This window comes from Peromyscus eremicus, chromosome 19 (assembly GCF_949786415.1).
Source record: "Peromyscus eremicus chromosome 19, PerEre_H2_v1, whole genome shotgun sequence".
Lineage (NCBI taxonomy): Eukaryota > Metazoa > Chordata > Mammalia > Rodentia > Cricetidae > Peromyscus > Peromyscus eremicus.
This window is the reverse complement of record NC_081435.1, coordinates 66,248,929-66,261,550: the sequence shown is the minus strand read 5'-3', so window position 1 is coordinate 66,261,550 and position 12,622 is coordinate 66,248,929. Positions and strand designations below refer to the sequence as shown.

Below are 12,622 nucleotides of genomic sequence, written 5' to 3'. Positions count from 1 at the left end.
AAAACATGTGCTTTCTCCTCAGATCCATGAAAATTCTTTCTCTCATTAAAAAATAGAAAGTTCAGAAATTAAATTAGAAAGCTGAACTCGGTATCTCTAAATTCTTTTGGTTTCGGGGGGCGGGGTACAGTTTTCCAAATTTCCTCTCAGTTAAATACTCTTGAATGGGAAAAACTGTGCAAAATATCTGAAGATTTGAAACTCTGACACAAGGGGGGGATTTATATTTCCTTGTATTAAAAGAGAAGAAGAAAAACCCTCAGTTACATTTAATCTTTAGGAACGCAGTATCCTGTCCAACCCTCAAACTGTTGGCAGAATCATAACTCTACACAAACTGCTCTTTTAAACTGTTTCTCCCTCCCAAACCTTTCCCATAAAGTTATAAATCTCAGCATTTAGAATTGCTTTTATTTCAATAGAGTATGGACTGTAGCTTGGCCCCTTTGGCATCACCGCAGCTGGCAGCTTGTTAGAGAGGTGGTCCCAAGAAAAGCAGGCGTACCTAACTAACTGACCACCGGAGCCTGGGTTTGACATTCTGTGTGAAAGCCCATCTATCTCTCCCCTACCAAGTACCTACTCTGTGAAGCTGAGACTTAACAACTCTGTTTGACCCAACCCTTTACAACACGGTGGATATTTGGAAAACTAAATTTCTCTGAAGATCAACCTCCACCACAGCTTAGGGTGCCTCTTCTGTTTATGGCTGGCCTCTTGGTTCTGCGTGAACAGCTTCCCCTTCGGGAGGTACTGCAGCAGATGCATCCATGTGACCTCAGGCATAGCTGCACCTGGAAATATCCCGAATCATGCCCACTTCAGTCAAATAGGCAAGTTGATGGCCCTGAGTCTGATTCTGTCCTTGAGTCAAGAAATCCTACTTCTCGACCATGGTGGCACATGCCTTTAATCCCAGCTCTCGGGAGGCAGAGGCAGGCGGATCTCTGTGAGTTTGAGGCCAGCCTGGTCTCCAAAGCGAGTTCCAGGAAAGGCGCAAAGCTACACAGAGAAACCCTGTCTCGAAAAACCAAAAAAAAAAGAAAAAATAGAAATCCTACTTCTCACTATCAGGCTATTTTGCATGCTTTTTAAATTGGACATACATAGATGTGTATGTATGTATGTATGTATGTATGTATGTGAGGGGGGTGGGGGTGGATGGATGGATGGATGGATGGACAGATGGATGGATGTAACTCTGAAGGGACTCAAATCTAAAATGTGATGGGTCCCTTCTGATGGCAGCTACTGTGCTATCACTGAAAGGGGCAGGATAAAGAGAAACTGACCAAAAAAGATCAAGTCCGAAGAGCTTGAGAAGATGACTCTAACAACTCAATCCCATACCATTTTCTTGTGCTAAAAGGTGGGAACGATAATAACTGTCACCTCCTCAGGTATGTTTGCTTACAAGGTTGTAGCACAGTGTCTGAGTCCTGGTTAACAGGCAAGAAAATGTTAGCACTCAGACCTATTGTTAAGCACGTACTAAGAAAATACACAGAGATCTAGGCGACCTAAGCTGTTGCCTGTTAGGGCCTAAGGGGAGAGGTGCAAATGGAGACAGAATAAAACATTGAGATGCCTTTGATTCTGAATATAAACTTATTTAACCAAATTATTAGAACAAGTGTCCTTTACCTATCTGTACTTCCCCCTTTGGCTGTGTACTGACACTGACCCATAGGCATTTTTAAATGGCAGGGCTTTAGCAAAATAGCTCTACCTGAAGGACAAGTAACTGCTCAGAGCAAAGGAATAGGGGGGCAGGAGGACCACCCAGGAGACAAGGATGGTAGCCAGGTAAGAGATTCTTAGTTTAAAAGCCAGCTAAGTGCTGAGTAGGAGAAAAAAGTAAGGAGCTGTGGGTAGGAAAAGAGAGCTCCAGCACTGCAGAGCAACTGGCAGCGAGAACAAGGAAGGCTCCTGGGATTACTCACTCATCTTTGCGTAGTATGCCGTTCTCATTCATAAGCATTTTGAGGATTTCCATTAAGGACCAGTGAGACACTGTTTCAGACATGGGAGACCGTCACAGGTGGTGTTTAACGTGCCCTCATGGGCACATCACAGGGGGAAAACTAGCTAAGCATATGCACGAAATCCTGGGAGAACAAAAACCAAACAATCCAGACAGACAGACAGACCGACAGACAGCGAGAAAGAACAGGAGGGCACCTGACTTTTAGTGGTAAAGTAAGAATGTCCAGTCTCTTCTACTGTATTGAGAACAAGATGAGCAGATGAGTCAGGAGCAGACCGGTCACACAGAACACAGCCCGTTTATAAACCTCACTTACCATGCACATGCAGAATATACTGTATGAAGAAAAGGACAACGATGAAGAGGCCAGAGTCAGAATACTAGACTTTGCCTACTAAACAAGCCTGTGAGTGACTCTCTAGATTACTCTGGCTTTGACCTGTGGGAGCGTGTATACCTCACAAAGTCACTTGTTGAAATCTGACTTGACCAGTATCTGTTTATTTACTTCTCTGTGTGTCTCTACTGTCAATACCACAAGGTTATAACGGGGGGGGGGGGGGGGGGGGATGATTGGAAATCTTCAGATGCAAGGAGAGAAACTTTCATTCCAATGTTTTCACTTCTTTGACCTTAGAAGTCAATTTGCACTCAAAATGCATCAATAAGTCCTGGGGACTGTGGGACTGTGGCCCAGTGAACAGCATCTACCTCAGGTTCTACTGAGCACATCTCATCCTGAGGTCATTTGTTAGCTACATACCATTCACCATTTTGGACTTTGGACTTAAGTCTAAACCTTTCAACCAATTGTCTTATACTAAGATAAATTCATTTATGATAATATTTTCATATTTTCTTATGTTATCAGCACAATCATTTTTTTTTTTTTTTTTTTTTTTTTTTTTTTTTTTTTTTTTTTTTTTTTTTTTGGTTTTTCGAGACAGGGTTTCTCTGTGTAGCTTTGCGCCTTTCCTGGAACTCGCTTTGGAGACCAGGCTGGCCTCGAACTCACAGAGATCCGCCTGGCTCTGCCTCCCAAGTGCTGGGATTAAAGGCGTGCGCCACCACCGCCCGGCTTACAATCATTTTTAAACTATTGAAATGATTCATCAAGTTTCTGAAATGTGAGTCTAAAAAACTCTGAAACTAATTCATGTCTAGCATCCTAATTAGTTTGAACTGTGTCCTTTAAAGCAATTTGAATACCAAATGCATTTATTAAATACCCATATACCTACCACATGCCATCCCATAGCATTTAACAGAAATGAATGGTGTGTTTCCTGTTACAGAGCACAGCACTTTTCCCAAGTTACTGTCCTGCAAAACTCTTACGTCCTACCAGGCATTGGTGGTGCATGCCTTTAATTCAGCACTCGAGGCAGGGGGATCTCTGAGGCCAACCTGGTCTACAAAACAAGTTCCAGGACAGCCAGAACTGTTACACAGAGAAACACTTCTCAAAAAACAAAAAAGAAAGAAAAGAAAAGAAATGAGGGAGGGAGGGAGAGAGAGAGTGAGAGAAGAGAGAGACAGACAGACAGATGGACAGAAGGAAGGAAGGAAGAGAGGGAGGAAAGGGAAGGGAAGGAGAGAGAGAGAGAGAGAGAGAGAGAGAGAGAGAGAGAGAGAGAGAGAGAGAGAGAGAGAGAGAAGAAGAAAGAAAGAAAGAAAGAAAGAAAGAAAGAAAGAAAGAAAGAAAGAAAGAAAGAAAAAGAAAGAAAGAAAGAAAGAAGGAAAAGTGAGCTAGGCTCTGGAGAATGGATGCTTATATGTGCAGATACTCACAAGAACACAGACACCAGAGCTGTCTAGGGAGTAAAGACTCCTTCCCCGCAGCATCCTGGAAGGGTACTGGAGCACAAAGCAGGTGCAGAGGACCAGTAGAGGAGCCACAGTGATTTTGAAGGCCCCTTGTTTGCAGGCAGTATTAACCGAGGCCTGCTGCAAAGGCCAAAGCTTGGCTCGCATTTGAGTACTGAATCTCTGACATTCAAAAAGCTCCAAAGTAAATGAACCTGAGTGAGTAAATAATTAAATCACAGAATAAAAAAGCCAATTCTGAGAAGATGGTTATGTTGACTCAAGAACACAGGCTGTGGGGAAGTTATCAGGGCCTTTGTGGGACGAGGGCGCCACTTCTAGGCACAGATATATTCAGAAGCCCGAGAGTGAGCCATCCAAGGTTCAAGGCCCTATGATGATGATCAAAGTAGAGGTCTAGAGCTGAGTTTGATCAGGGCAAGTAGGGAAGTAATTGATTGTATGTGTGGCTAGCAGACGTCAGGAATACAGACTTGGTTAATCTGAACCTGGCTCAGTCACTTCCTGGCTAGAGGAGATGGGCAAGACATTTGCTTCTCAATGCATTGGCTCCTTCATCTGTATTACGTGACTAAGCTCTACATTGTAATCCTAGATGTGCTACAAAGACTAAAGTAGAACGCAGAACAGTGTCCTATAGAGATAGGAGTGTTGATCGAGTGGTTATGTATTCATTGTGCTGTTGTTGATCTGAGGTCCATGGTCCCCAGAAATGAAACAACAACAGACAGAGTCACCTTCAGAATCAGCTGTGCTATTGCAACGTTAAGTCACAACTCTGCAGCCGATTAGCTCTGCAACACTCATGAAACTTACTGTATGGTGACCTCAGTTTCCATACCCGTTAAAACGGGAGAAATCAAGTCTATGTGAAACTTAATACGGAGATGAAAAGAGCTACTGTGGGGAGAGCCAATGAGGATTTCAAAGCTGTAGTGAGTGGTCCTCCTAGAGTGGCCCTCTCTAACTAGAGGCCCTGAGGCCTCTCTAATCTCAAGCCCTGAAACAAGGTCTTCACCACTAATCCAGAGCCAACCCCAGGGCATGGAAAGGCTTCCTGTAATCACTAGATGGTAGAGTTCTGCACTCGTCCCCTCAAAGACATGGGAAGGGAAGATTCACAGTTAATTGCTCTTTCTGATCCCAGGTCGAACCCATAGGTGTTCAGGGGCATGCTGTAGCATATTTTAAGTAGTTATAGAGAAAGAAATTAAGGAAGTATATGTGAGCAATCCATATAGCCCCAGAAAAATTTTTTTAAAATGTTCCAACAAAAATAAAAGAGTGAAGAAGAGAGGGAGAGTGGATAGCCGAGTCTGACTGTGGTTGTAAGCCCTAGCCAGTGTACAGTCAAGACCCAGAATGAGCCAGAAAAACGGGCTGCCGTTGGCAAATGTCCCAAAACATCCCGGGAACTGAGGGCCAGGGTGGGGAAATGCTTCTTGAGGATGGATTGATTGGATTGTGTCTAAAACACTGCCTTCTAGGCACTAGCCCGTGAATTACCCTGAGATGTTGATTGAATTTCGAACCTCCATGTTTCCTAAACATTGACTTTTTAACCTTAATTGTCTTCTAATTTATTAGTAGATCTCCTTGCTTTTTATGTTTCCCTGATAGATGTTAAAACCTTATTTCCCAGAGTGATCTTATAACCTGGAATGGAGCCTCGGGCCATTCAGTTGACAGAGGCCAACCTGCCTGAAAATACAGGCACACCTGTCCCAGATGAGCACAGGATCAGCCCTGTGAGCCCCACATGATGCCCTTCAGTCTCTGTTTATTGCCATCTCTCCACCCAACAGTGACTGAATGCTACTTGCTATGGAAATAAAAGAATACCAGTGAACTGGTAGAATTTCCCCCAGGTTCCAGAAGAGCATTGTTCACCAAAATGTTCACAATACACCCTTCCCCTCAAGGGTCATCTGCTCTTCGTGGAGTTCAGTCTGAGAGTGACCACATGACCTCTAAAGCCTTCTATGCTCCTCAAAGAGATCCATCCTCCCACCACAGCCAAGACTACACTCAGCTCATGAGCCAGTATTAATTTGAAAAGAGCAAGAAGAAAACATCGCTGCTCCATTATTCCTCCGCTTGCAGAGGAAACTGAAAGTCGCTGTTGACAATACAAAACAGAGTCAGGCTTGTATTCTAAGTGTCAATACAGACTTCACCCTCAGGGGCCCCAATTTCCAACAGGAATCCCGCTGTATTTCCTGCCAGCCAGGTTCTTTTCTATTCCCACAGAACAATGGGCAAGGAGAGAAAGGTTGAAGACAGGTTTAGGATTACTATGTCCACTTGTGCAAAGGAAGCCCCAACACTTTATATTATAGCCATTGATGGTAGTAATCATGATGCCTAAATAAGAGTGGTCCCATGAGTGAGCATTTCAATAACAGAGCATGACCCAGCACCCAGACTTCTCATAGCATCTCTCCATCTTTAAACCATCATGATTCATCAACCTCCCCACCACCACCACCACAATGAGCAGAGCTAAATATTGGTTAGCCCCATTTAATAAATTAAATAGATGAGGGGGTAAAATTCAAAGATGGACTATTTCTGATTGTCTCAATGGAAAGCTGCCATTCTGAATGTGGTCATTGCCAAGTTCTGTGACTCTTTAGAGACAGGATAAGAATGTACCCATTTGCCATGCTCTGTTCTGGCTCCTCTGGTGCTGGGTAAGTGTGCTTGTCCATGATACCATGAGTGAGTTCACACTGTCAATTGTCATGTTATAATGCTACAGAATATAATACCATTTGGCATTATTCCTTACATATCCAATATTTTTTAAAGATTATTGTAGACACAATTATATCAACTTTAAGGCAGGATATTGGGTCTGAGGAAGTGAGCAATTTGATTATGAGTCAAGTAAGAAGAGGCCAAAACAGGATTCAAACCACAGTGGGTCCTTTTTATCCCCTAACTAGCTGCTGATTTACACAGTGCATCCATTTCACAAGTACTGGCCAGAGTGACTCTGAGGCCTTTGGAAAATGTGTCTTCTGGCTTCTGCTGCACTGCTCTGGAAGGTGAGCCTCATACAAGGCTGCTGTCCCAGCAGGTGCACTCCACCACAGCTCCATGAAGGAGCTCCCAAGGCCACCTGGCCATTGCAGACTCCAACCCATGAAGCTACACCTTTTCCCACTGTAAAGTACGAGGTCAGCTCCAGTGTGGTCAGTGTTTTTGTTGTTGAAACTTGTGTTCCTGGAAATGCTCTGTTTTTAACTTTACCCCTAAACCTTTCCTATGTGTCTAGCCTTTTGTTCCAGCATAAGGTCAAAAGAGCTGCTCTGCTGTAATAAGACTAGCAGACTGCTAGCCACTGCTATGACCGTTTTGCTCTGTTGAAGACACAGTCATTAATATAGTAACATGGTAGTCAGTAAAATGTCTGAGTAGCTCTATCTTCTCCATTTCAAATGTAACTTAGTGAAGTTTACTCCATAAACCTGATTACAAGTCATGCTGTGTTATGGAAAGTGGGGTGATGCTTGTACACGTGCAGTCAACCCTCAGCATCATGGGGCAATTATTCCTAGACTACTCTCAGTAGAGAGTCTACAGATAAGTTATGCACACTCTCTCTTATGTCTTAAGTCATCTCTAGATTGCTTATAATACCCAGTGTAACATGACTTTTATATAAATAATTGTTCCAACGTATTGTTTGAAGAGTAATGCAAAAAAAAAGTGTCTACACATGCAGTGTGAGTGTTTCTCCTGGTGGGTTGGAGGTGGAATACACTATGATTGAACCTATGTTCTTCTACTGAGCTATAGCGCCAGCCTTAAAAATAATGATTAACCTTGTTTGATGTTGAGACATGGTTTGAGCTACTTGGGCTGGCTTTGAACTTACTCTGCAGCTTAAGCAGGGCTTGAAACTTGAACTTGTAATCTTCTTGCCCCAGTCTGCTGAATAGGTGGGATTATGAACCTCTGTCCACAGCTCCAGCTTTTCTTTGCTTTTTTTTTTCCAAATATGAATTTGGTTGAATCCAGACATATAGAACTCAAAGACATGGGGTAAAAGGCAGCAGCTACAAGAAGGGACTCTAACCCCCAGGGCATGTACCTCCCTTTAAGAATCTATATCCCGCCTTACAGAGAATCAATACTTATAGTCATCTTGTATCTAAGCAAATTGAATAGAATGGGGAGCTGGAGCAAACCTACTTATTTATTTCGTGACAAGGGAAACAACTTTGAGTTCTGTGATTCTTGACACCTTTGTCAATAAAATCTTCAGACTGCACAATATAGAGTTGTTTAGAATTCATCTTCCTGACAATAGCAGGACTTCCAAGAAAGGAGTACCCAGGGGTTAATATGGCAACCACACATCAGTTCCTTGAGACTACTAGCTGCCTTGCCTGTATCACATCTTATACCAGAACCACCCCATCAGTCAAGTTTGACCCAGAAAAGAAGCAACCGGATGTACCGCACAGGTTCCCTTTTTGGTTCCATTTCTTTTTTTTTTTTTTTTTTTTTTTTTTTTCATGTCTAAAGAAGGCAACTGGATTTGATGTTTTGAGAAGCACTTCGTTTTAATAGCTGATTAGCCTGCAATAAGGTTGAACTTGCATTTTGTTTCTAATTAGCAATGAAAACAGCAGGGTGCTATGTGCATGGTTGCTTTACTCCACGTCTTTCCAAGATATTCTATCCGTGCTGTTCGAAGTGCCACATACATCGGAAATGTGCATTTATATGCAGAGCAGGCTTATTGTAGGAGGCATAAAAATGCTCCCTGTAAAGCACCAGTTTGGGGAAGGTGGGGGTAAAGTTGAAGGTAGTAAACGTGCCTCAGTTGCTTGATTGTTTGAATTGGAGTTGCTAGTGGAGTCGGAAGCTGTTTGAGGTTTCATAGCTTTGGAGTAAATGACACTTTCAATAACATTTTCCTATACAGGTGTAAAATATACAAATTGAGAGAGGAAAATGTTACCATCATTAAAATGCATACAAGCAACAGACCTAGGAAGCGAGCATATGGCAGGGAGCTGGGCCAGGGAGGCAGGAGCCTCCAACTAGAGCATTCCTGTACCTTGGCTTTCTGGAGAAGTTGCCTCAGGGGGCTAGAGCCCCAGCTCCATCTTTCCCTAGCTAATTTGGATGATTATGTGATTATTATATCATTTAGGATATTCTCTGCCCATAGTCTTTTTCCCCCCCTCTCTGTTCATGGCTCTGATTTGACTTGTTTTTTCTTCTCCTGAGTTTGCCATGAGTTGTGGAAAGGCATATTGAATCACAGAACAGCACAGGATTTTCATTGTATCCATGACAGCCAGGCAGAGAATTTGGGGTGCAATAAACTAAATATTGATCCATATAATTCATTACAGAGACCAGACATGATTTCCATGTTTTAATACAGCAGAACACATGATACCTGCTCCTATTTTATCCCTACTCACAGTGGATCCTAATACTCTCAGCTGACTCATCAAAGCTGCCTCTGAAAACATTTTGACCCCTGCCTTAAAACCTTTGGAACTGATGCCTGTGAGCCCAGGGGTGTTGCATGTTTTAGTGAGGAGTCTTTGGTTTAAGAACTGGTTCCTTCTGCTGAACCCAGTTTACTGTTCTAGATTTGAACATACCTATGTTTCTATGTATGGTCTGCAGATGGTAACAACAAGATCTAGCATACTGAAGGGAACTCCCTAAGGTCATGAGAACAAAATGCAAGCCATGAGTGCAATCATTATTACAATATGCAAGCCCCTTGTGAAGTCACTACAGAACGCTGAGTAATAGTGCCCAGGGACTCTCAGTTTCCAGTGTCCCGCCTTGTTGGGAGAGAACCAAGTCAGCCTATTGAATAGGACCACTGGGAAGGAAAGGGACAGCAAACAAGGAGACAGCACTTCAGTTACAGGATCATGGGTTTGGATGCCCTTGTCCAAGCAAGTGGCTTCTGTGCGTATCAAAATATGGCTGAAGGGAAAAGGTATACATAGTCTTCTTTAGGTAGATTTTATGTTACACTAAATTTAATGATGATAATTAATTTTGAAGGTTGACAAGATGGTCGGTGCTTTCATGAGTTTCTTAACCACAATTCAGGTGTTTTCCTTGACTGGCTCTACTGTACAGACCAGGACACTGAGACTAAGAGAGGCGAGGTTGCTTTCCAAGGTCAATGAGCTCGAAGGAACAACAGACATGGCGAACAGCCCCTGATAGCTTGAGTGGCTTCGTCTGGGCTGTCCACAGTTACTAGCCTGCTACTGGTTAAGTAAAATGTCACTTGTCACACTTCACCATTGATCTGTGATGGCATGAAACTTTGAGAACAAGCAGATTGCATTCCTTTCTGCCTTCTCTGTACAAGAAACTCACTCTCTCCAAATTCCCATTGTTTTATTAGTCAGATGATTTTTTTCCTATCCTTGATATCTTAAAAGATATAGAATAATAAAAGAAGTCACCCATGACACACTGCAGTGATGATAATGATGAATACCCTCCTGTTGTTATTAACAGACCCTCCTTTACCAATGGGAGATCCTTAACAAGAACCCCACAAGGCTTCTGAAATCATGATTATTCCAAAATCCAACATGCTGTGTTTTGTTCTCTATACACACTCCCCTATGATAAAGTGTAGGCTGGAAATTAGGCACAATGGCGATAATAACTGAAAAACAAATACAACAATAATATAATACTGTGAGAAAAGTAATGTGGATGTGCTTTCTCACTCAGAACACTTACTGTCTGTACTCACCCATCTTTGTGATCCTGGGAGGTAATAGAGTGTCTTCATAATAGAATAAATTGCCATGAATGACATAAGCGTTGTAGCGTACTACAAGGGCTTCTCAAACACATGGACTGTGTTACTGTTACAACCACCTACTAACCAAGGCAGCTACGGATGGGTAGAATATACTGCATGAGTACCACAGACCAAGTGAAGATGTACAGCCCAGGTGAGATAGAGCTGGATAGTCCGGGATTTCTTGCCACTACTCAGAACGGTGTCCTTTTGGAACTCCTCCATTTAATGTTCTTGTGTTTTGGGCCAAGGTTGGCCCTCAGTAACTAAAACTACAGAAGTAAAACCACAGGTCAGGGGAACCTACTGTATGTTCCCTGGGTGTGGTATGGATTAAGTGAGTTCATCCATCAGAGTCAGTTTTCTCTCAGAGGGAGACATGCAGGTAGCAGATGTTGGTTATTAGTAATTATTATCATTAGAATTGCTGATGCATCCAGCAGTGGATTGCAGGTACATGCTCAGTGTGCAGAGAGCATCCTATGCCTCTGTCATTAGCAGCAGGTGCTACTGTTTCCATTTCTCTTAAACCATAACTTGCTTGAGTTCTTACTTTGTGCAGATTTATTTCTCTAGAGCAGTGCTGATCCCCTTAAGTGGATCACACAACAGTGTGTGATTATATGACAGTAATAATGACATGCTTGGCTTTATACATTTACCAATGGTTAGCTGTGTCGAGCTTTGAAGTTAATCCAGGGCACACAGTCAGCTTCGTTTTGTAGGGATCTCATGCGAGGCTACAGTTCCAGGTGTGGTGGTTACTCCTCTGAAGTTGTTATAGTTTAGATTTTAGAAGATAACTGTGAGGTTTTTGTGATGCTTACATGCCAGTCCATCCATTTGTTAGTTATCCTTTTGTAATCCATTATTTAGGATCTGCAAGATTATTTCTCATCAGCTTTTAGTGCTTTGAACACTCAACTGGACATGATCTAGAGAATCACCTATGAGGCTAACCTCTGGGCAAGCTGTGGATTAACTGAGGTAAAAATAATGCCTTAAGTAAAGGCAGTGCCCTTTCATGGGCTGGAGTCCCCAGCTGAAGGCAGTGGTCTAAGCAGGCAGAATGCTGGTGTCGTCTCTCTCTGCTCCTTAACTGTGGCTCCCTGCAGCGGCAGTACGTTCTCAACCATGAGGCACTGACCCTCAGAGTTCAACCTATAATGAACTTTTGCTTCCTTAAGTTATTTTTGTTGGGTATTTTTTTCCACAGAATCAAAAATGACTAGTTCTCAAAGTTAGAACCAATCAGTGGGGTTGTTGCTGGGACAAAACTGTGTGGTCCAGAGGCCTTTGGGGCTGCTTTGCAAGAGGAATGCAGAATTAAGAACCTCAAGAGCTGGAAAAGCCTGAGAACAATTGGAGGAGGGGTCAGAAAGATTGTAAGAGACAGAGAAATAGGAAATCTGTTGTGAGAATGTGTCTCCTAGAAATAACAGGGTTGCTTCACTCATGGTACCACAACAATATGCCTTCCTCAGCAAGACCTGAAGAAGCACACCACCAACAGACACACCAGCGTGGAAAGAGAGATTTCATGGGGCTCTCCCCATAAACAAGGAATTGCAGGCAACTAAGGCATGTTGGGAACAGGAGAAGCAGTCTTCCTCAGGGACAAGCCTCCTAATTGGTTACCCAATACCAAGTGATCAGCTCTGAAATCATACACAAACAAGTGGTACTAAACAGACTGAACCACTTGGCAATAACATGTATGACATATTAAATGTATGTATGACAATAACAATTAAAAAAGAAGAGCCATGAATTTGATAGGAAACCAGGTTGGAGGGGGTACATAAGAGGAATTGGAGAGAAGGGAGAAAATTACATAATTTTTAATTAAATACATACACACACACACACACACACACACACACACACAGAGCACACAGAATGGACTGAATTGTTTAGTGGAGGGCATTTTAGGACAAGACAGCATCCAAGCTATGCCATAGTTAGTATCCACTGCTCTAATCCAGGTTTACAGA

The 12,622-nt window shown here is 42.7% G+C and overlaps 1 protein-coding gene and 1 long non-coding RNA gene across 2 annotated transcripts in view; both read left to right on the top strand.

The window, feature by feature from the left end:
• Setbp1 (SET binding protein 1) overlaps positions 1 to 12,622 on the top strand; it is a 352,017-nt gene that overhangs the window by 257,515 nt on the left and 81,880 nt on the right. The window lies entirely within an intron of this gene.
• LOC131896041 (uncharacterized) lies at positions 10,617 to 11,814 on the top strand. Its single transcript, XR_009375348.1, has 2 exons — positions 10,617 to 10,782; positions 11,505 to 11,814. It is a non-coding gene; the product is annotated as an uncharacterized LOC131896041 (long non-coding RNA).